General features: G+C 39.2%; 1 protein-coding gene and 1 pseudogene across 2 annotated transcripts in view; one reads left to right on the forward strand and one right to left on the reverse strand.

Annotated features, from left to right (window-relative positions):
• Positions 1 to 24,343, reverse strand: part of MYO16 (myosin XVI) — a 548,145-nt gene that overhangs the window by 488,876 nt on the left and 34,926 nt on the right. The gene's annotated exons all lie outside the window — the stretch shown is intronic.
• On the forward strand, positions 17,774 to 19,027 carry LOC109447055 (branched-chain alpha-ketoacid dehydrogenase kinase pseudogene; annotated as a pseudogene).

Genomic DNA, 24,343 nt, shown 5'->3' on the forward strand with positions numbered 1-24,343 from the left:
ACAAAGTAGCGCAAACTAGGTGGTCTAAACCAACAGAAAACTATTCTCTCAAGGTTCTGGAGGCTAGAAGTCCAGAACCAAGGGGTCATCAGGCCCATGCTCTAGGGGCCCATCTGCCCCATGCCTTTCTAGCCTCTAGTAGCTGCCGCCAACCCCTGGTGTTCCTTGGTTTGCATTATCCCAATCCTTGCCCCTGGCTTCTCGTGGCTGTTTTTCTTCTGTGTCTGTCTACGTGGTGTGATCAAACAATATGATGAATGTTTAAATTTAAAAAAAAATATTACAGTAAAAGGCACATTGCCATTAATCCCCCTCAAAGTATTCCCCCTCACTTTGAACATACTTATCCCATCGTTCTTGTCACTTTCTGAAGCAGTCCGGGAAGTCCTCTTTCGTAAGTGTCTTTAGTTGTGCTGTCATGGCTGCCTCGATGTCCTGAGTCATTTTAATTTTGGGGAAGAGCCAGAAGTCCCATGGTGCCAGATCTGGTGAATAAGGCGATGAGAACACACCATAGTGCTTTTATTTGACAGAAATTGCCATATATCAGAAGCGATGCGTTACATGGAGCATTGTCACAATGGAGGATGCTTTACGGCACACTTTAAGACACACCTCGTCTCAACCATAGCTCACACCGGACTGACTGCACCCAACAAGTTGACACTTGTCACACACTGTTACTAAGGTTCGATGAGCTGCTTTCCGTATTAATGATCCCATCTTTCCATTGGATGGCACTGGGCAGCAGCATTCATGTATTTTGTGATCACAACAGAAAGGCTCCGTGTCACACATCACTTCTGGTACAGCAATTTCTGTCAAATACAAGCATTATGGTGTGTCCTCATCCACCTTATTCACTGGATCTGTCACCGTGCAACTTCTGGCTCTTCCCCAAAGTCAAAATGATTCAGGACATTGAGGCAGCCACGACAGCACCACTAAAGACACTCACAAAACAGGACTTCCAGAACTGCTTCAGAAAGTGACAAGAACAATGGGATAAGCATGTTTGAAGACAGGGGGAGTATTTTGAGGAGGATTAATGGCAATGTGTCTTTTACTGTAATAAATTTAAACATTCACCATATTTTTTTATCATACCTGTTGTATGTCTCTTATGAGGATATTGCTCATGTTGAATTAGGGCTGCTCTAAGAACCATCTTAACTAATTATATCTGCAAAGATCCTATTTCCAAACAAGGTCACACTCAGAGGCACTGGGGGTTAGGACTTTGGGTGACACAATTCAACCCACAACTGTGCTGCTGAGGGAATGTATATACAAAGTGAGGAAAAAGCAAATGTCTCATCAGTCCACTGTTTCATTCATCTTTGAGGACAGGCAGCCACATGTACTACTGTGCTCACCAATATATGAACAAGTGAGAAAAGTTGTGGTCTCCTCCTACAAGGCAGGAGATGTGACACTTGCATTAGAGTCTGCACTGTTCTCTAAGAGATCGTTTTACTCAAGGGCATCACCCTGGGTCTCTGTAGCAGCTCCCCGCCCAGCGGAAACTATAAGGAGGCAGCAGGAGCAAGAGACAGCTCTGCCAGCCATACTAGGAAAATTCTCTGAGGGCACCTGCATTTATAACCCAGCTGGGGTGGGTGGAGTGGCTTTAGCTGCACAACAATGAATGCATCCCTCCCCTCTTCACTTCCCTCAGACACAGATTTTATCTGCCAACCCCTTATGGAGCCCTCCTCTGTGTGTCTCTCTATCCACAGCTGCAAGTCTTCTGCAAGAAGACCCTATTGAGGGTCCCTCCCATGCGGGATATTCAGTCAGCAGTCAGCAGCTTTGCCCTTTGATTCAAAGTGGAGCTACGGAAGCATGACAAAGTATGACTCTGCTCAAACTAAGCCCCCTACCAAATGTGAAAGGGCAGAAGAGCAAAGAGACTTTTCCTAGGGCAAAATTCAGTGGGAGAAGGGGAGCCAGCAGGGAAGCCAAGGCCGATTGGACTTCAAAGTAAAACAGGAAAACTTGGCACAGTGAACCCCCTGAATAGAAAAGGAGCGAAATCACAGGGGTCCAAACCCCCAGCGTCATTATATTGGCTAGGAGAATAATTCAAGCTCTCTTGGTGGAAAACTGAAATCATATTTTTGTTTTCCATTTTACTGCAAAGCTCCTAATATCTGGAACCCGTCTTTAAGAAAACGGAAAAGGATGTTAAAGATGACTTAATTGTTCTCAGGGGATGTTTGATATTGGTTGCTTGTGCATCTGTCATCTACCTATCTATCGACCTATTTTTATATGCACATATAATTTTATATATGCTTTTATCACTATATAAGAATAAATTTAAGAGAAAAAAATGCATTGTAGTACTTAAGGTTTTCTGGGGGTTTTTTGCTAACCTCTTTGCCTTTGTAAAAGATAGTGCTGTGTAAAAATGTCAACTCTTTCTTTTGAATAATTTATTTGCCTATTTTCACCCATTCTATTTACGTAATTGAAAACTTTTAATCTCTTCTAAGGCTTTAGTGTAAATACACCACTTCCCACTTGGAGGACAGAAACCAATGGCAATTGTCTCTACCTTCCAGTAAACCACAATGGTGTTATGCAAACTGTGGTTTATGAAACCAATTTAGTGGGTAGCAGCCAGCACTGTTTCTAGACTGCAGACAGTCTGTTTCATACAGTAAGACAAGGATTGCTTTGTGAAACTTTTGTTGTAAGTTATACTTAGGTTTCAGTACGTGTGTGTGTGTGGCGTATAAATGGTGCACTGTTAAATGTATTAATGTACATCATCATTTTTAGAAATTTAATTCTTTAATTAAAAATAATTAAATTTAAAATTTAAATTTTAACGCCCCTCAGGGACCTTTCCCACTCTGCTCGTACACTGGCAGACATCACAGGTACCTGTGTACCTGTGACTCTACCTTACTTCTTACAGAGTTTTAGCTCACAATGAATCCTTGATAAACACTTGTTGAATGACTGGAAAAAGTGATGAATAATTGGTTGAAGGAATATACATAGGTCCAAACATTTAACAATCTTCTTTTGAGACTAGCCAACCAATTAACAACTACTTATTAAAACAACTACTTATTAAAACAACAAACAAACATCGAAAAAATACATGGGATGTTCGATGCTAACAAATAAAATAAAATACATAAATTAGATTTCTGTATAGTTTGAGAAGTTTGTATTTGTTAGATAATACCCAGATCTCATCAACATTTATGAGAAACTGTCACCAAAAGATGGGTGGAGGTACCTCATTTTCAAATAAAAGATGATAAATGTAGATTGAAAAAGCTGGTGGACGCTGGAAAATATTAAAACTCCTCCCCAAAGTAGGCAATGACAAGAACGTGACTAGTACTCAAATGAGATGGCAAAACAATTTAGAAGAGGGAGCCAACATTGTAAAGGGAGCAACTCAAGGCAAAAGAACAACTGGACTCTGAGAGAGGGGCTTTCAGAAAAGTTTGGAAGATGACCCCTAACCTCACAAAGAAAAAGACTAAGGGAAAGAAGCCAAAAAAAAAAAAAAAAAAAGGCGGAGTAACACAACAGGGCAGTACCACAGATGTCATACCAGAAAATTTTCATGAAGGAAAAGTACTGCCATAGTGTACAACTTCTGTAATTTCTCGGCAAGTCAAGACAGCATTAAATTGGATCCATGAAAAGAGTATAACATAAAGCGAATGTTTTCCACCAAATGCAGAGATTTCCCCCAAGGAGCTTCATGTGGCACATCAAAGAAAACGAACGTTACAGCAACTCTGAGAGAGTGCAATGTCTTTGGAGCATATCAGGGATGGTGCACCTCGATTTAGTACCAGCACCTTCAGCATAGGGACAGTTTCAACCACTTATTTATCTGGGCACTAGTCGTCAGCAGCAAATGACACGAGAGACTGAGGGAAGAGCAAATGTGCAATGGCACAATCCGTCGGATAGCCAAGAAGACTGTGATGCACACATGTGAGGTATTTCTTGCGGATTTATTAAATAATGGGGGGAGGTGCAGTCTTAAAGTGGAACCACGATATTTACAACTGGAGGTGGAAGCAAACCCACAGAAATACTGTTTGTTATCAACACCGTACCTGCATGTACGCAATGTGAGAATAACAGCCTGTGATAATTCAGAATACCAGCAGATAAAAGACAAAAGTTCTGCGTAAAGATGTTCCCAGTATAGTATGAGAGAATGAAACAGTAAGTATGAAATTGTAGTAAACTATGATTAAATGTTATATAGAGAGATAAAGACAGAGGAAGCGTTATTTCTAGGGATTCTAATCCAGACTGGTAGGCTCACCGAAGCTTCCTAGGGAGAAGAAGCAAGAACTGGGCCTTGAAGGGGGAATGAAAACTACCCCGGCAGATGGAAGGGAGGCAGATATGACTGGAGGGAGAAGCTGGGTCAGGAGAGCACATCACAGCATACAGCCGTACCGCATATTATGTATTGGAGGATAGGAATTTGACAATATGTTTGAGAATATTTAGCTATAGGGACAAAATATGCAAACAGGCTGGATGAAGTCCTAAAGAGGGTTCAGTGTAAACTGTAGGTAAGCTGGTAGTTTGCGAGATAAAGGCAACATGCCAGGGATATGTTAATTATAGGTAATGTGTAAAGAAGAAACTTGTGTGACACAGACAGAACTGAGAGAAGTGTTGGTGAGCTGTAAAACATGCCAAAGGTAGAGGGAATAAATAAAAATAAAATGTTTTAACAAACAAGAGTATTTTGTTTACTAAACAAGTGTATACAATGTCAGACAATTAAGTTTGCGAACTCATCCCAGAAAAAGAGCTACATACCTTATTGCTGAATATCACTACAGTCACCTTTGAAATACTCCCCTTGGGAAGCTATGCACCAACACCAGTGCCTAGTCCACCCTTCAAAGCACTTTTGGAACTCTTTTTCTGGAATGGCCATCAGAGCTGTGATCGTATTACCTTGATGCCCTGAATGGCATCAAAATGTCTTCCTTTCAATATTTCCTTTATCTTTGGGTAAAAAAGGAAGTCATTGGGGGCCAGATCAAGTGAGTGGGGATGGTGTTCCAATAGTTATTTGTTTACTGGTTAAAAACTCCCTCACAGTCAGTGCCTTGTAAGCTGGTGCATTGTCGTGATGCAAGAGCCATGAATTATTGGTGAAAAGTTGTGTAACTTTTCCACGCAGCCTTTTCAGCACTTCCAAATAGTAAACTTGATTAACTGTTTGTCCAGTTGGTACAAATCCATAATGAATAATCCCTCTGATATCAAAAAAGGTTAGCAACGGCATTGCAACAAGTTCATGAACTTAACTGTCACACCTATAGCTAGTAATAATGGCAGAACTAAACTGTTATCTTGTCACTTCAGGGCTGACAACTCTGTCAACCAAGTTTAACTACCCACTGGGATAAATTAAGCTAGTGAACAGAGTGATTTAGACATTTTAATTTGATGTGTGAGCTTTTTTGTTCTGCAAGCTCTGGGACACCCTACCTGGTAGCGCATTTGGAAGCTATCCTTGCAACAGGATTATTCCCCAAACAATAGTAACCATGAAGAAAACACAGGACTTTTAGTGTGCTTAGAATATTAGATGTTAGTTGTAGAGTGATGAGAGAGAAGTTTAGAAAAAGGGACAGGGATCTAGTCAAAGAAGGTGTTTCCTACTAAGCTTAAGGGTGAAGAATTTACCCTCTAGGCAATGCAGAATCATGGGGAGATTTTACAGAGCAAAAATAAGAGGATGTGTGAAATAATTCTACAATAATTATAGGGAATGAACTGGAGGAGGACCAGAGTAGAGGTTGAAAGGACAGTTAAGATGGTACTGCACAATTCCAGTAGAAAAACAAGACTAAATTAGAGGCTTAACTGTAGGACTGATGACAAGAAAACGTGATTAAGAGATGGCAAGTAGGCAAGACTAGGTGATGCGAGAATGAAGAATGAGGCATCAGAGCTATAGCCAAGCAGGGCAGGCTTTCAGATGTGGAATAAAGCAGGAGTTCAAATCTCAGACCTAGGCAGCTAGCCAAAGGAAGACGCCCACTAGACAGTTAGGTATATGTGTCTGAAACTTACAAGAAAGATGTGGGCTGAAGATGTAGATAAGGGAGTTACCAGGTACAGTTACAAGATGAAGCCAAAAGAACAGATGAAATTACTCAAGGGGAATGTGCAGTTGAAAACAGATGAAGAGGGAACAGATGGATTCTTTACAACCCCAATACTTAAGAAAAGTATAGAGAAAATTAACATGTGAAGGTAAGCATGCAGTAAGTAGCTACTCGATCATAGGTGACAATGTTATTTTGGTTACAAAGCCAAGGAAGAAGTTTCCATTAAAAGGCACAGGTACAATGCCGAGGGCCACAAAGCATGGACTCTTTGACACTGGTATTTATAAAATGCATAAAATATTAGGCACATTTTGAATTGTGTCTGTGGTTATAGTACTTCTCTTTAAGATGCATTCTCAAAGATCAAGTTAACATTTCCGGCAAAGAAGAAAAGAGAAAAATCATGGCATGCTTTTCTCCCAAATACAATATTTCATTTTCAAAGCATTAGCAGGCACTCAATAAATATTTCTTAATTGAAAAACCAAATTTAGAAGAGAGGAATAGCTCGGGTAAGTATAATAGAATAAAGACAAATGATAACTATTACTTTCCTCTTTCAATTTAGTTTATTTCTATTACAGATCCACAGACATTATAGCTTAAATAATCTCTAAGTACTATAAATGATTCAATATTATCTGCCTTAGTTTAAAGTCAATACGAATGGCAGATTTAACATCACCAGCTTGCTTTCTATTTTAAATTTTGTTTGTACTCTAGCAGGTGAGAAGAAAATTATTTTTATATTTTCTCAAAAGAACAAAAGACTCCATTTTCAGGTCCAAGGTATTAAGTCTAAATAAAGTGTCAACATCAGTTGGAGGATAATTTTCTGACATTGCTTGAGCATATATGCTCTGTGTAATACCCACAAGTGATATTTGAGTTAAAAGCTCAAGGGTCCAGTGGGGCTGGACTACCAGGAAACTGGAAAACCTTTTGTGCTTCCAAAGACCATGTGCACAGCTGCCAAAGGAGTGACACCACTGGAAGCAGCACCCCTAGCAGCTCTGTCAAACAGCAGATGGAGAGGAATGGTGTCGCCAGTGGCTAAACTGTCCCCCAAGCCTGCTGTCTCTCCTCATTGCTCATATGTCCTACTCTTTGCCCATCAGCAATGGAGGTCGTGGGTGCACAAAGACAGTGAGATGGTCTGCCAGCCAGCTGGCTCCATCAGCATCATGGACATGAAATAGAGCTGGATTCAGTTCCAACTGCACAGGGGACCATCAGAGACAGAAATCCAAAGTACCTTGCCCAGGGAGGGGCCAGAGAGTCTGCAGCAAAGTTCACTGCAGGAAACTTGGGCATAGGGTTATTCCTTCTGCTTTGCATTATTACCAAAATTAGCTTCTATTGTAAGTCAAATTTGTTAAGATTTTTTCTCATATTAAGACTTTATCATTTTTTAGAGCAGTTTGACATCCATAGTAAAATTGAAGGGAGGATACAAATTTCCCATATATCCCTGCACCCACAATGCACAGCTTCCGCCATTATTAACTTCCCCCACAAGCGTGGTACCTTTGCAATAATTGATGAATTTGAATTGGCACATCATAATCACCCAAAGTCCATAGTTTACATTAGGGTTCACTCTTGGTGTTGTACATTCTATGGGTTTGGACAAATGTGTAATGACACGTATCCTCCATTATAGTATCTTAGGGTATCACTGCCCTAAAAACCCTCTACAACCTGCCTATTCATCCCTTCCTAGCTCCAACTCTTAGCAACCCCTGATCTTTTTACTATCTCTATAATTTTGCCTTTTCCAGAATGTCACATAGTTGGAATCATACAGTAAGTTATGTGGCCTTTGCAAATTGGCTTCTTTCCCTTAGAAATGTGCATTTAAGATTCTTCCATATCTTTTCATGAGTTGATAGCTCATTTCTCCTTAGAGCTGGATAATAGTCCATTGTCTGGGTGTACCACTTTTGATTTATCCATTCACCTGCTGAAGGACATCTCGGTTGATTCCAAGTTTGGGAAATTATGAATAAAGCTGCTATACACATCCATGAGCAGGTTTTTGTGTAGCTAGAAGTTTTTAACTCCTCTAGGTAAAGAGCAAGGAACACGATTACTGGATTGTATGGTAAGAGTATGTTTAGTTTTATAACAAACCACCCAAGTGTCTTCCAAAGTAGTTGCACCACATTACTTTACCACCAGCAATGAATAAGAGTTCCTGTTACTCCACATCCTAACATCTTTTTAAAACTTTAACCACTTTCTAATGTCTTCCAGTGTAGTGGGAGTTGGGTTGTAGTTTTAATGACATTTTGTATATTATTTCCATCATTTCAGTGGCTGTTTTCAGTCTCAGATATCTACCAGCCTCAGTCTTCTTTCCCCTCCCACCACCCCATCAATATAATTTTCTTTCTATCTGCTAAGGACTGACTTCCCCTCATGCATTTGATTTAAAATCTAATGTGCTCCATCATATGCTCCATTCTATCATTCATTTACTTACACATCAAATATTTACTAACTCTCTCCCCTATATATTTTATATTGCTTTCCCACTGTTACTATAATACATTATTACAAACGTGATATAAAACAACACAAATTAATTATTTTATATTTCTGGAGTTCAGAAGTCCAACATGGGTTTTACTGGGGAAAAACCCAAGTGTCAGAAGTATTGTGTTAGAGGATCTAGAGGAAAATCTGTTCCCTTGCCTTTCTCAGCTTCTAGAGGCTGCTGGCATTTCTTGATTTCTGGCACCTTCTTCCATCTTCAAAGCTGGCAATGTAGTATCTTCTAATCTCTCTCGCACTCTGACACCCATGCCTTCTTCTTATAAGGACCTTTAGATTACTTTGGGACCATCAAAAAACCAAGATAATCTTCCATCTTAAGATTCTTAATGTAATCATATCTGCAAAATCCCTTTTGCCATGTAAGGTAATATATATTCACAGGTTCTGGGGATTAGAACATGAACATCTCTGAGGGATTATTCTGCTTGACACATATGGGAATATAGAAATCAGTAAGACATTCCTCAATTTCGTGTTCTCAAGAATACTGCAGTCCAGTTGGAAGGTGTTGCTGTCAGATATATACCTAGAGACTATCGAGGTTGGACAATTAAGTTCACAAACTCATCCTAGAAAAAGTGCTACATACCTCATTGCTGAATATCACTACGGTCACCTTCAACGTACTGCCCTTGAGAAACTATGCACTGATGCCAGCACCTAGTCCACCCTTTGAAGCAATTTTGGAACTCTTTCTAGCATGGCCATCAGAGCTGTCATCATATTACCCTTGATATCCTGAATGTCATCAAAATGTCCTCCTTTCAGTATTTCTTTTATCTTCAGGTAAAGAAAGAAGTCATTGGGGGCCAGATCAGGTGAGTAGGGAGGGTGTTCCAATAGAGTTATCTGGCTAAAAACTCCCTCCCTCACAGACAGTGCCGTGTGAGCTGGTGCACTGTCATGATGCAAGAGGCATGAATTGTTGGCGAAAAGTTCAGGTCGTCTAACTTTTTCACGGAGACTTTTCAGCACTTCCAAATAATAAACTTGATTAACTGTCTGTCCAGTTGGTACAAATTCATAATGAATAATCACTCTGATATAAAAAAGATTAGCAACAGCGTTGCAACAAGTTCACGAACTTAATTGTCAGACCTCGTATGTATGCATTATTTCCCTGCCAGAATTATGAAAGTGAACCACATAATTCTGGAAGCCCATAATTCTGAAAGTGAAGCACATAATTCTGGATCTTTCTGGATAATGGGGTAACTGATTCTCAATGGATGAACAATAATCAATTGCATATGGAATAGGGATAAGAGATGAGCTCAGGACTGAGTAGTTTGTGTAGGGAAACTAGAAAATGTCCACTTCGATGAAGTGTGAGGAGGAGAAAAGTCAGAGAGAAGGCTGGGCAGTAGTTAAATATTGTCTCTCCTCATTGCAGAGGAAAGAAGTTGAGACTTAATTGTTAAGAAATGGAGAGTTGTTTAAGCAGGAGGATGATTTGTCTCTAAAGAACGTAACTATGACAGCTAAGTGGCAGATGAATTTGAAACCAGAGTCAGGAAAACTAATTGGGGAGCTGCTGCTGTGTTTAGGAACAAGATAAAGATTTGACATCGAAGCTAAGAGTGGCAATAATGTGAAAAAACACGTTAGCATGTTTTGCTACAAGGTGCTAGCACTAAGCAATAGTATACAAGAGGAAATATTGACTTGAGGTAGGAGTGATGAATGGAGTATGAATAACTTGTGGAATGCTGCATAAATTAAGTCAGTCTGAAGTCCAATACGATGTGGACAGTGCTGAATGAAAGACACTGATCACTGACTTAAAAGTTTTTCATAAAACTTCCCCGACTCACTGCCTTCTGTTCAGAAGAGCTAACCACGTGGGCCCCATTGGACCCTCAGCTGTCACTCCCATAGTTTCATTCGTACAATGTACAATCCATTGGCACTCCAAGTCCTTTTCCTGGATAAAAGTTAAGACTCTAGCATCATTAGAAACTTCCAGACTCATTTGTTTGAGGTTAAATTCAAATTGTCTTAGTCTCTCCATGCTTCCCACCTAGGCTGTTGCTGCATTTTCTCTATGTCCAGACAACACTTGTTTAAAAGATTCAAATAATGGACAACATAACCAATAATGTGATCCACATATTTATCATAATTTAGTGCCTTTTCAGTACCAAAATGCTTCACATGTCTGCCTCTCTGATCAGTGAGTAAGCTGTAACAACTCTTTATTGAGTGCCTATAGTGCAGAGAATTACACGTACATTGGGAACTGAGAATTAAAAAGAAGCTCAATAAATAAATGTTTATAAGTAAATTAATAATATTCAAGAATTAATTTATAAGATTTTCAGAGGCTGAAAAATCCACTTAATTTGTAAGTAATGAAATCACTGCCCTCAGTTAAATTATTAAACTCTGGCTACTACTGTGTGTAAAGAGGTGTTATGGAAATATGCCCCGGAAATGGATCTGGGTTTTGTTTTATTGTGCTGTGTTTTGTTTTGTTGTCTTATCTGAAACGTAGAGAAAAGGAGGTCTGCCCTATCGGGTTATTGTGAGAATTAAATGAGATAATATTAAGAGAACTGTCTGACCCCTAGCAGACTCTCAATATGTGCCAGTTTTTCTTTGTCTTGTGCAAATAGCGAACTCATCGGATTCAGACAGAAAATGCAAATGCCTGCAAAGGTCAGAGAGATGAATGATTAATAAAAGGACCAGCTGGAGGGTCAAAGGAGAATAGAGACTGTGACTGTGTGAGCTAGAGAACGCTGGGCCTTCAGCAGGGACCAGTTGGCCAGCGGTCATGCACATGGGGCAGCAGAGGCTGGGGCCCACCTGCTCTGCCAGTTTGTCTAAGGAAGTCAGATAGCCAAGACGGAAACAACCGAAATTCCCATCGGTAGACGACTGGATTAAGAAACTGTGTTACATTTATACAATGGAGTATTACTTGACTATAAAGAAGAATGAAATCTTCTGCAATGACATGGATGGACGTTAGGAACATTATACTAAGTGAAATAAGTCAGATGAAGAAAGACAAATACCATATTACCTCACTTATATGTAGAATCTAAAGAACAGAACAAATGAGCAAACAAAACAGAAATAGACTCAGAGATATAGGGCAAAAACGGATTGTTGCTAGATGGGAGGGGTTTATAACATGCTCCTGAGAAGGGGGAGAAGGTAAAGGGATTAGAAAGTACAATATTGTCACAGGAATATGAAAGACAGTTTGGGGAATATAACCAACAATGTTGTAAAGATTTTGTAGGGGGTCAGATGGGTACTTGTCTTATTAGGGAGACCACTTCATGGACTATGCCTGACCACTGCACTGTACACATTCAGTATTATTCAGCTTCAGCTTTAGGTGTACAGTGCAGTGGTCAGGCATAGTCCATGAAGTGGTCTCCCTAATAAGACAAGTACCCATCTGACCCCCTACAAAATCTATATGCAAAAGTAATTGCAGTATAAAAGGTTAAAAATTGCAAAAACCGCAATTACCTTTGCACCAACCTAGTATGTATGCATATTTATATTTATACATACATACATATATATATGGGATGTGGTGTACAGCATAGGGAAGCTAGTCAATGGAGTTGTAACAGCTAAATACGATGTCAGAGGCGTAGTAAATTGGTGAAGGGGGTTATCACGTGGTGAGGGGTGTAAATGTCTAGTACATTGTTTTGTACACCTGAAACTAATAAAAAAAATCACAGAGCTCATGTGGGTATCATAGAACTGAAATAGAAGTTTATTAAACCTTGTTCAGGGAAGAACAAAGATGTCTGCTAAACTTGCCATAAGCTGCCAGTTTGCAATTTGTGCTCTAGAATTTATTCGCTCAATGTTAATTATAGTAAACTTCACTTAAAATAAGACAAATTATGAAAAATATCTAAGTCCTCCTTTAAAGTAGAGATGTGTTTGGGAAGGAAATTGTTAAGAAGATGGAAGAAGCATACCTATATTTACTTTTATCTATTAAACAAGTGTATTTTCAGCATTCATTATGTGCCACGTACTATGAATAGCACTGGAGAGCCAACCATGAACCAAATGAACAAATTCTCTCCTCAGGATAATATTTTTTATGAAGAGAAACAGAAAATAAACAAAGAAATGTACTATGCTTCATGTTATAGAAACAAAGTGTTTCTCAAAGGTACGACTGGTAGATATGTATACATATGTATGTACACACACACACACACACACACATACACACCTACACTCATTCACACCTTTGATATATATGATAATTATATATCAACAATAAATTTCTAAAACCTATGAGAAAATTTGTAACATGCTCCTGAGAGACAAGAGTAAATTTAAACTAATGGGAATGCATGCCATGTTCTGAGAGATTCAATATTTTAAATCCTGTATGTCATTAAAATAGCATTTTAAAAAGCATAACATTATAGGCTTACTTATATACTATACATTACATAAAATACTATTATATTAAAAATCATACTATATAAAATATAATTCATCATGAGTTATAGGTCAAAATAGAAATAAAGAAACTTTTCAAGCAGAGGTCTTTTATACCAAGAGAAATGGTTTTTTGTATGTTCAATGTTTTTGAGGTAAGTAGATGAGCTAAAATTTATAATTAGAATATGCAGTGTTTACTTTCTTGTTAATAGCTATAGAATTCCTGGTTGATATGATCCCAGAAAAATATAGAATTTATAACAATGTAAGTTAGGCAATATTACTTGCTTAAAAGAGCTCTGATTGCACCAGCAAGCCTGGAAATCTACGTGAGGTGAATGTAAAATCTGACCAAACAAAAACCAGTTGACAGCAAATAAATTGGAACCAATAAGTAATCATCATACCTTAACATTTAATCTTTATAAGGAAAAAGACAGATATTCTGGGGCATTCCTAGTCAACAAAAATGACCATTTACAACACTGATTTCTATTATAGGGTGTACTTGGCAATGGGATGTATTGTCATGTTACAGTTATTCTGATTGATTACTCGCTTTACCATATTTTCCTAAACAAAATGAATCATTCTTGATAAAGTGTATTATGTGATCGTGCATTAGTGTGTGCATACACACACACATACACACACACACACACACACACACACACCACATTCACACATTTCCAATATAAACTGGAAATCACAGGGATACACTTGTGGAGATAACAGGGATACAATTCAGTCCTTTAAAAGCATCTAATGAAAAACAATGTAGTTTTTCTAAATTGTAGTTATATTTTTAAATGAGATTGTGATAGGGAATGAAAATAAAGCAAATCATTGCATAAATTAAAGTATAAACAAATTCTCATTGGGAAGAAAGGCATATATGACACTTTATAGACATATACTGACTACAGATGTTAAATACCATCCTTCCGCACTTTAGTCTCTCATACAGGTTCTGTTTGTTTAATATTTCAGGTGGCATGCATGAAACCATATTAGGAATGGTAGGAACAGGACTATGTAAATATTAGATAACTTCTCTTTCTGCAAAACTGTTAATTTTTTCTGTATAGAACAAAATCTTTTTCAGATAATTTCCTTTCCTTTCTTTTTGACCTTATAAAACTATTTTAACACACCAAGGCTAGCCAAGAAGAAGAGAGTACAGTAGGTTGGTAAATCTCCAAGTTCTATATGAAATTACTCATAGTGTCATCAGAGCTTCCTCCCAAAAATGGAGACTAGGACTGTGGTAGCTGTGCACAAGGAGGAACGCATGCACTGGGATTCCTTGCTCATTTTATCTTACTAATCCATACCAGTGACACTAGTTACAATAACTAATGAATTTCCAAGACATTCCAGTTTGCTAATTTTGAACCTGAATGGCTGAGATGGGCAGGTGAAGTGAGAGTATTTATTAAGAGCCCCATCATCAGCATCACCGCCTTCCTTTTCGGTCCCATCATGCCATCACCAGCATCACAATCCCCACCATCAACATCATCACCGTCATCGTCATATGCCACAGCATTATACAGCAGGGTACACTTGCAAACTGCTTTTTATCATTTGAATACATCATTTTCCCTCAAAGTTTGCAAAGCAGACCACAAGTTTTGCAAAGGACTATCTCACATATTTCATATATAAAGAAAACTTGGGCTCAGATAACAGAGGACATTTAGGGACCTGCCCAACACCTTCTATTTGAAGGTGATGGACAATTCAGCTCTTTAACCTAGACCGCTCGATGACTCAGCACTATCTCCTCAAAACCTTGCTGCCTCTTGGAAAATTTAAATGAAGTGGCATCTGAACTAGAAGGGACAGTGACAAACTCAAAATAATGATCCAAATTAAAAAAGGAGGACAGGAACTGCCCTCATGATTCAGTCTCCACACTGAAGGTTCCTCTTATTTCAATTCTACCTAGAAGTCAAAGTACTGCTCATCCAGCCTTAAGTGACCTTTCTCACCTCCATAGCAACGGTGAGACAACCCACGCTGAAGGATATCGTGAAGCCCTCCTTCAGGCATCCCATTTGCCAATTTTAATTCAGATGACTGACACTGTATGTCCTACGTCTTTACAACTGCTATAGTACATTGTGTTGCTCCTGGAAATAAAGATCTAGTAAATGACTAACTGGATATACAAACAGTTTTGCTCACTGGGTGTGAAAAGTTGGAAAAATGGTGTGCAGCAGCCATCTTCCACAGGCTCTCGAAAGACAATGGTATGCATCTTTGCCAACTTTGTGTTTAGAAAGAGCACATCAGTAGCATGAAACTAGCCATGGTGGGCATATTCATACTTTGGAAACTAGGAAATGCTACTATCAAGAGCCCCTCTGCCCCAGAAAGAGTCAACAATTAAACATTACGGACACGACTGCTTGTAGACACAGGTGAACTGACAATGCGTTCAGTATTCCGCAGTCCTAGATTTTGTTCAGAGCCCTGATATGAGCTTACTAAGTGATTCTGAGCCAGTCTGATTTTTGTTCTCTGTCTTTACTTTGGAGGAGGAATAACATTTATCACTTACCAACCTCATGTGAGTCTCTCTTTTGAGTGATTTGAAAATCAGTTCTGAAATGTATACTACAAATAGAAAACTCTATTGTTTTTATTATACCGAGAAACAAAAATGAGGTGAGAAGGGAAACACAATGTTCACACCTCCATTGGGGGCACTGTGTTGTAATGGGTGGGAGAGAGATTATGACATGTAAAATTAAGTTCTTTGGGCCTCAGTTATCAGGCAAATGCTCTTTCAGAGAGCATTTTCTTCGCTAAACTTCAGAAAACAAATAAAGAAAATAAACATTTAGCACTGGTCATATACGCCAGCCAGGCTTTATAATAAGCTATTTTGGAGACTGTGCGTGTGTGTGTGTGTGTGTGTGTGTGTGTGTGTGTGTGAGAGAGAGAGAGAGAGAGAGAGAGAGAGAGAGAGAGAGAGAGAGAGATCTCTGAGATAAATCTATTCTCCAGAGATATTACACTGTCATATTACACAATGGGTACTATTGTACATTTTACAATCATAATAAACATAGATTATTGTAATTAAACTTTAAAGCTCTTTCAACTTTAAAGCGCTTTCAATGTCTTCTCGATATAGTTTCAACAGCTAAAACTACCTGCCCTAGAAAAGCCTATTTTCAGAAGAGCCTCCCAAGACAGCAGTTTCAGTTTTCTTAGAACAAGAAACCAGAATAAAAGATGGATAGCTGCCTGCTGGAAACCATGTGCTCAGGCTGCAGCCCTAAGGGCTACTGGCCAGAAGCAGCCACAGCCGCCTCTAGAACTCTCTGTCGTCCAAATGCCACTACTCCAGGTCACTTCTTGGCTGCCTCTGACCTCACTTTTCTCTGTACCCCCATTTACACACACAGAGAACACACACAGACCTGGGTGGCTTGAACCTATGAGGGTCTACGCTCATGCAGAAAAATGAGAGCACAACTCAGCTAGAAAGCTGTTGTTTCATCATGGCCAAGGGTCACAATCCCAGTAGCATGGCAACCTTTACCACCGGTATCTGCAAGATTATGATGTGGCAGACAAGCTCCACCCATTTTCACATTTGGTCCTCAGGGAAGCTATAAGGTGGATATCTCCATTTCACAAAAGCTAAGAAAATTGTTGCAGCACACAGAAAGTGAAAACACAGGAACCCAAACCCAGTTCTGACTCATCCTGTCCAAGTCTCGGTCACTGCCATGCCCTACCCCAAAGCATAAACCAAGGGCCACTTCTCCACTGATCCTTTTATCTAAAGTATGATTCAACAATTCCATTTATTCTCATGTAATGTCTAAGGTTTTACATAACTGGGAAACCTCTGGAGACTTGTCCCGTCAAAGGAAGATCAATTGAGGGCAAGAACTGATCTCCACATTCTTCTTGTAATAAATTAGATCACAAATTGGAATGTTAATTTAAATATAGTAATACAAACAAGTGTTTAAAAACCATTAAAAATCTAACAATGTATAGTAGTGGATGTAAAAATATACAACTAAGGAATGTATAATATCCTTTTGACAAAGCGTACGATAAGAGTATTAACTGAAAGTAATTAATCTGCCTGGTACATTTACTTTGGTCAAATAAGAAACTGAATCTAGGATTTTATTTTCCTAAAATAAGGTCTTATTTTATTAAAAGTTTACTAACCTTAAAATATGCTGAAATTACTGGGTACTACTGTTCACTTTACAATCACAATAAACACAGATTATTGTAATTAAACTTTAAACACTCAAAAATTTACCTTTCTCCAAACCTTCCTTAGAAATCATTCTTTATTTTATTCACTCAATAATGAATTTCCTTATCCTTCACAAATATTCCTTTGATACCTTCCATAAGGAGAGGTTTGTGATACTTTATATTGAAAATGCTTTGTAGACACGCAGACCCCAGCCCTGGCTCTAGCCCTGCGATGGGAGCTGCTCCCTGGGGGCTGTACTTGCTAACATTCTCCAGTGGCCCTCACCCCTGAAGTTAGAGAAGAGCCCTGCCCACCTACGCCCTTCTTGCCCCGTTTTGTGGTCTCCTCCGTCTATCTGGTCCTTAGCCCTAGTCGCCAGCTAATCTGACAAAAGAGAAGGACGGTGGTGATACTGGCGTCCATGCTGGGGAGTGGCCCCCAGAGCAGCCCTCCAGTCCGTCCCTTCCTGGGGCCCGCACTCATGTTCCAGGCCAGTTCCACCTCAGCCATGGACACACAACACATGGAGATGGTACGGCAATGCTCCAAGGTCATCACCTCTTTTTACAACCAGTTGGCCATCGACACGGCAGTGGAGAAGCCTTCAGTCCACCTTACTCCAACCATGATGCTCTACACAGGCCGCTTGCAGGACAGCAGCCACCTTCTGAAAAGTGCCTGGTATTTACAGCAAGAGTTGCCAGTGAGAACGCTCACCACACCAAGGGCTTCCGCAGCCTTCCTTTCATCATTGGCTGCAACCCCACCATACTGCATGGACACGAGCTATACATCTGTGCCTTCCAGAAGTTGACAGACTTTCCTCCAATCAAGGACCAGGTGGATGAGACCCAATACTGCCAGCTGGTGCGTCAGGGGCTGGACAACCACAAGGACGGGGTGAGCCTCTTAGCTGAGGGCCTGCCTACGTGAGAGCCGGAAGCACAAAGAGGATGAGAACCTCATCTGCCCCTTCTTGGACAAGACTGACTTCGAGGCTTGGAATCTGCATGTTGGCCACACATCATCTGGCACCGCGTGAGGACAAGCCTGACTTCTCGGCATCATCTGCCGATAAGCTTGTCTCTCACCAAAGAAGATGATTATTGAAAAGTGGGTGGACTTTATTGAAAAGTGGGTGGACTGTGCCAGATGCCTGCACGGGTACGGCTATCCCGCCCGCCCACGTCCATATCAATGGACACATGGCTGCCCGATTCCCCTTCATCCCTATGTCACTGGACTACATCCTGCCCAAGCTGCTTAAGAAAGCCATGAGAGCCATGATGGAGCATCACCTAGACACTCCCTGCAATGTCCCAGATGTGATTATCACCATTGTTGACAATGATATCGATCTTGTCATCAGGATTTACGACCAAGGCAGGGGAATCGCTCACAAAGCCCTGGACTGGGTTATAGACCACCACTTCACGACAGCCGAGTCCAGCACCCAGGAACCCCAGACCAACCCCCTACGCGGCCACCTGAACATGCATAGTCATGGCCAGTCAGGACCCATGCCAGGCTGTGGCTGCTCATATCACGGGCCTACACAGAGTAACTGGCTGGTTCTGTTTGGCTATAGTCCCTACAGTGCATTGGCACAGACATCTACCTGTGGCTCCGTCACATGGAAGGCCAGGAGGAAAGCTTTCGCATCTGACCCCACAGCCCTTGACTTGCTCGCCTGCCCATCCTGGGCCACCCACCCTGCCAGGGTGCCGCCCTGCTCCACACACTGCTGCATCTTCCGTCTTAGGACTCCAAACAGATGGACTTCCATGGAGTTGGTGCCAGCCCTTATCAGGGCTGCTTCCCTGCCTCCAGGCCTCAGAGGGGAGGACGTGGGGACTCTCGAGGCCTCCAGCACCAGCTCCATCATTCTCATTCCTGGAGAACCCCATTTTGACCTGCTGTTTGTTATTCAAGTTCACATTTTGAATGCCCCTCTCCCCCCCCCAAAAAAAAAAGAAAATGCTTTGTATTAAAACAAGTAAGCACAATATTTTAGGATGAAATCAAACATCTGTGGATACAAACAGTATTTTATCTGCACACATCCATCTTCAGGTTGATGATAATATACTCATAAAGAAAACACCATATCTGTTACATTACAATAAAATCTTAATGTGAGAATTAATAGCTTGTTTAAAAATTAATAATGGCATAAAATGCAGCCGAGCGTCATCATAATTTTCCCTGATTCACTCCTTTACTGCAGTTATAGAAAACTGTTTCTCAAGAATATTGTTAAAAATTATAGGAATAATTCATTTTCTCTTTACTGTTATTACAGAAAATGTGATACCTTGTCCAAATATCAGTAGTAACATTTATATAAATTCCTATGTGTTTAATATTTTCTGGGAATTTGTAGATAATACTTCAAAATGAAGACTTACCCTAAGGATAAATTTGTATAATTAACCCATTTCAAGAAATACATGGCATTTGAAACACTGAAGGCAGTCACAGAACCAAAAACTCCAATAACTCTTTTGTTAAGAAATAAATATTAATTGTTGAAGTTAGAGTACCTAAAGGTTTACTATAGTGTTATCTCTATTTTGAAGTATGTTGGAAATTATTTTCAAGATAAAATGTTCAAAAGAAGGATGAAAGAAAATGTTGAATCCATAAACTTTAAAGCATAAAAGTATGGAATAAAAGAGCCTAGTTGTTAAATCAATTGTCTATTGAATATTACAGTGCATCAAAGATGTATTCCTTACAGAATATAGTGTATATCCCTATACCCGTTTTAATATTTATACAAATATCTATATAAAGATGTACAATAAGTAAATACACATAGATAGGTCTTTAAAGTCACTTGTAGGAAATGTGTAAATTTTTACTTGTTTCCCACTTTTGACTTGAGTAGTACTGTAGCAAATAGCCAATGGTAAGGGGTCACCTAAGGACATTGAGGACTTATGAGTGACCAGCATTCACTAATGCCAACTCTCCTTTGAAAATCGTGTGATCTTCTTAGCAAGGAAAGCCTCAGGACATCAAATGAAAACAACATCCACTGTGTCTTGATAGCTATCTCACCTAAAGTTTTCCTTAATTTTCAAATTTCCAGTTATCATGTGTATTTTGAGTAATACAATTAATCTTTACCATTTTTAACATGTGGGAAATTAAAATTTTACTATGACTTTGTGACTAAGACAGAACCTACACTTTCTTGGCTAACTGACTTTGAGACTACATTCTTAGGATTGTTCTGCTCCTGGGGAAAAAAGAAAACTTTACACTTCTGATCCAATTAAGCCATTTCATTTTAGTTTCTAGGAGTGACTCTTACAGAAATAGACACTTTACAGCGTTTCTGTTATGATGAATATGGAAACAGGTGAAGAAACAGAAATAGTGTATTTCTAAATAAAGAGGTAATATTGCAACAAAATATTACTAAATCTCTTTTCTGTGAGTGGCAAAAAAGATCTCCAATTTCCTAGCCTTTAAGAGAACAGAGCCTTGAATCACACAAGTTCTAAATAATTTCCTTCTTGCGGAGAGGAACTATTAATTATACCATATACTACAGTTTTCAATGAGCTCCTTGGTCATGCCAGGCTCATTTCTTTTGCATGACATCTGCAAGTGTAATCTTTAGCAAAATAAAGGCTTTCTCCAAGTGGACAAAAGAAAAATTTTCCAATATCCTCATTTTACACAGGAGCTACTGTTATTTAATTGTTCTACAAAATACTGGCTCTGTCACAAAATACAATCCATAAAAATAACACATTCAAAAGTCATAGTATAGACACCTTGGCATTTCTACCATTATGCTGACAGCTGCATGTCTATACATACAGTATGAATATATCAAATATTTTCCCACCTTTTTCTGTCAGTGCAGTCTAATCTATGTAGAATCTAATTCAAGAGTTGTATCAGAAAATGGATGAAGCTAGCCATATAATTACAGAAAACGAGCTCATCATTATCCCTAAATTTTTGCATCTTTTTCTTAGGAACGTTCTGTTGATGTGCACTTCCCCTGTTACAGATCTATTCATTTGAATTTTAGTGATAAACACTGGTTGCATAACCTTGGCACGTTACTATCATCTTCCAATGACACAAATGATCTAATACTCTTTTTCTAGCTCTGCACCCACTTGAAAATTATGCAAGTGTAGGGCCAAACAAAAAGCAAGAACATGTGTATATTTCCTCCCACTAGATTACCAGTGACAAAAGACAAAATAAAATATTGATCTACTCTTTTGAGTAAGCTTTCTGAGTTTTGCAACCATTTGCTTCTTAGCTGTGCACAGAGCAAAACCAAAAATTGATTATCACTCACTTCTAGATCTGAGCTTCATGGATCTTCAATGGCTGACTAGTTAATTACACATGGTAACAGAATCCCAGATTAGAACTTTCTTCATAATCATGCCATTAATAAACCCATTTTTCAGTGTGAGAAACATCCGCACATAACCATCATTATATTCCTTCTTAACCACAGCATTTCATTCACTAGTTGACAGATCATAAGTTATTTGACCCACAGGGAGGCAGATCGTCAATTCAATCCCTGTCCTGGTTTCCTGGACAAACCATGAAGTTTAATATATGTTTTAGATCATTCATCATTCATGTGCTCAAAGGATAAAATACTAGCGCTCTAAGAACTGAAAACTGAAAGGGGAGCGGTCCATGCAGACTGCTATTTGACCAATACCAGTGAAATGTAGACCTGTTCTGCTTTGCAGTGTGTGTTGGTGAGGACTTCTGAGAGTCATTATTAAGCATCATTTGTTTGTGCGTCATGTAAATTACTGATGCTAGAAGGATATTTTCTTAGAAAAATAGAGTCTTTGGCAAACACTGATCAAATCCATTTCTCTTAACTCAAGTACTGACCGTGCAACTCTGGAAAGCAATTTCTCTGATAAATGACAACTCGGCACAGTATAGTTTTTAATCTGGTAGTGCAGCACGAGAGCTGCAGCTGGTGCATGTGGGCTGGGGAAAACACCGGGCGAAGGCGGAATGGCATGGCTTGTAGGCAGGAGCAATGAGGCAGAACTTGGTAATGTGCCTTTTTCAGTTGAGAGAATTAAAAAAAAAAAAAAGAAAACTTAAAACTTATGTCCATCCTTTTTGGAATTTAGATAAAATATTCTTTAAGACACCAGAGACCCGATGTAAGTTGGGGACTGGTGCCTGAGATACAAAATCCAACTTTGTTCTGCAATGTAAGACTTTATTCATTCCACAAATAGATTTTGAGTGTTCTAGCCACTGTGCTAGCCACTGAGGACTAAGAGATAAATAAAAGTTGGCACCTACTCGTATCCTGTAAGACCTTACACTACAGCTGGACAGAGGCAAAGATACCAATTGGCATCATCTTCACAGGACCTCTTCAATTCTTAGAACCAGAATGATAGGTTTCCTGGAAAATATCACCCTTACTCTCCTGAAACTCCTGACATTTGCTTCCATTCATAGCTAAGCTTCCACGAGGAATAGTCACGGTTTGTTTTCTCCATTTCATCACCTCCACATTGATTCTTCTACTCACTGCATTATGGCTTTGACTATCCCCACCCCACATCCTCACGTATCACCAGTTAAATTCTCATCCAAAGTCACCAATAACCAATTAATTGCCAAAATAAGGTTCCTGCTCACTTCTCACCAAGAATGATCTGCCAGTTTTAATGCTGATTTTTCTCCCCACAGCACTATACTTCCCTGGATCTCTTCCTAAATTTTCTATTACTTCTCCTCTCCCTTACAGTTTTTCCATTCTCCCACCCTTTAAATAGTGTTATTTCTTCTAATCCAATCTTGGCTTTTTTCTCTGTGACACTTTTTATATTAATCTTCAAAAATTAAATTATCTCACTTATATAATGGCATTTTGAGTTACTGGAAAGAGAAAGGGCATTAGTTTTCACATCAGAAATCCCAGGCTTTCGTTCCAGGAATGGCAATAATGGTATTTGTGAAAATGGGTTTGGGGATGAATTTATTTACGATCCTCAAGCCCTCTCAGTTTCCTTATGAGTAAAGTGAAAGTCTTAGGCTTTAAATATTTCTTATGTCCTTAGGTTTTTATAATTATTCATTAAGACTTTTAATTATTGATAAATATAACAGAAAAAGTGAAAAATCAGAAATAAGAAAAGTCACAAAATCTAGTTTATATTATAAGTTTTAGATTCCCTTAACTCCTCCACCAAAATTACTGCCAAGTAGTTAAATGAACTGATTTGCATTCCAGATTTTCATTATTAATGAAATATTGGATAATACATTAACTTTCTCCATATATGGATGAGAAACTTTAAACTATAGAGAGGTTGTCTAACTTTCCCAAAGTTGCACAGCTTGTTACTGTTATTGTTGAGATTCAAGCCCTACCATGCCTCCAAAATTCATGGGATGCATCTTTAAGAAACCAAAGAATCCAATGCCTTTTATACTCTAAGCTCTTTGCTGTCTCTTGGAACATTATTTTCAAGACGCGTCTCCTTCTCAACTTCAATAGTTTAATAAACTCCTCCTGCTGGGGAAGTCCAGTGTGGTAGCTGCAAAACTCTATCTCTGAGTTGTAAGCAGTTAGTTGTAATCTTTTGATTACTGATCCCGAAGAGGTTATATTAAGACTGAAATCGTTTCTGTCTTCTCCGAGTGACCTAACTGAGGCAAAGCTAAAGTAGATCACTAGGGAGTAATAACTATTCTCACTTGACCTATACCATATATTCTGATGCTGTTGTTTCTTGTAAGTTGCTGAATCTAGCAACGTTCCTATACTCAAAACAGTACACACACACACACACACACACACACACACACACTTAACATGTTAAGTTCCACGAAGGTGAAGTTTTCTTGTATCAGCTGAACATCTCGAAAAATATTCCTATTCGAAATGTTCTGGAGAGAGGGTATGAAGGCAACTCAAACCATTACTCCTGCATTAAGTAAATCCCTGGAG

The sequence above is a fragment of the Rhinolophus sinicus genome, chromosome 16 (assembly GCF_057876585.1).
Source record: "Rhinolophus sinicus isolate RSI-liver-muscle chromosome 16, RSI-T2T, whole genome shotgun sequence".
In the NCBI taxonomy this organism is placed as follows: Eukaryota; Metazoa; Chordata; class Mammalia; order Chiroptera; family Rhinolophidae; genus Rhinolophus; species Rhinolophus sinicus.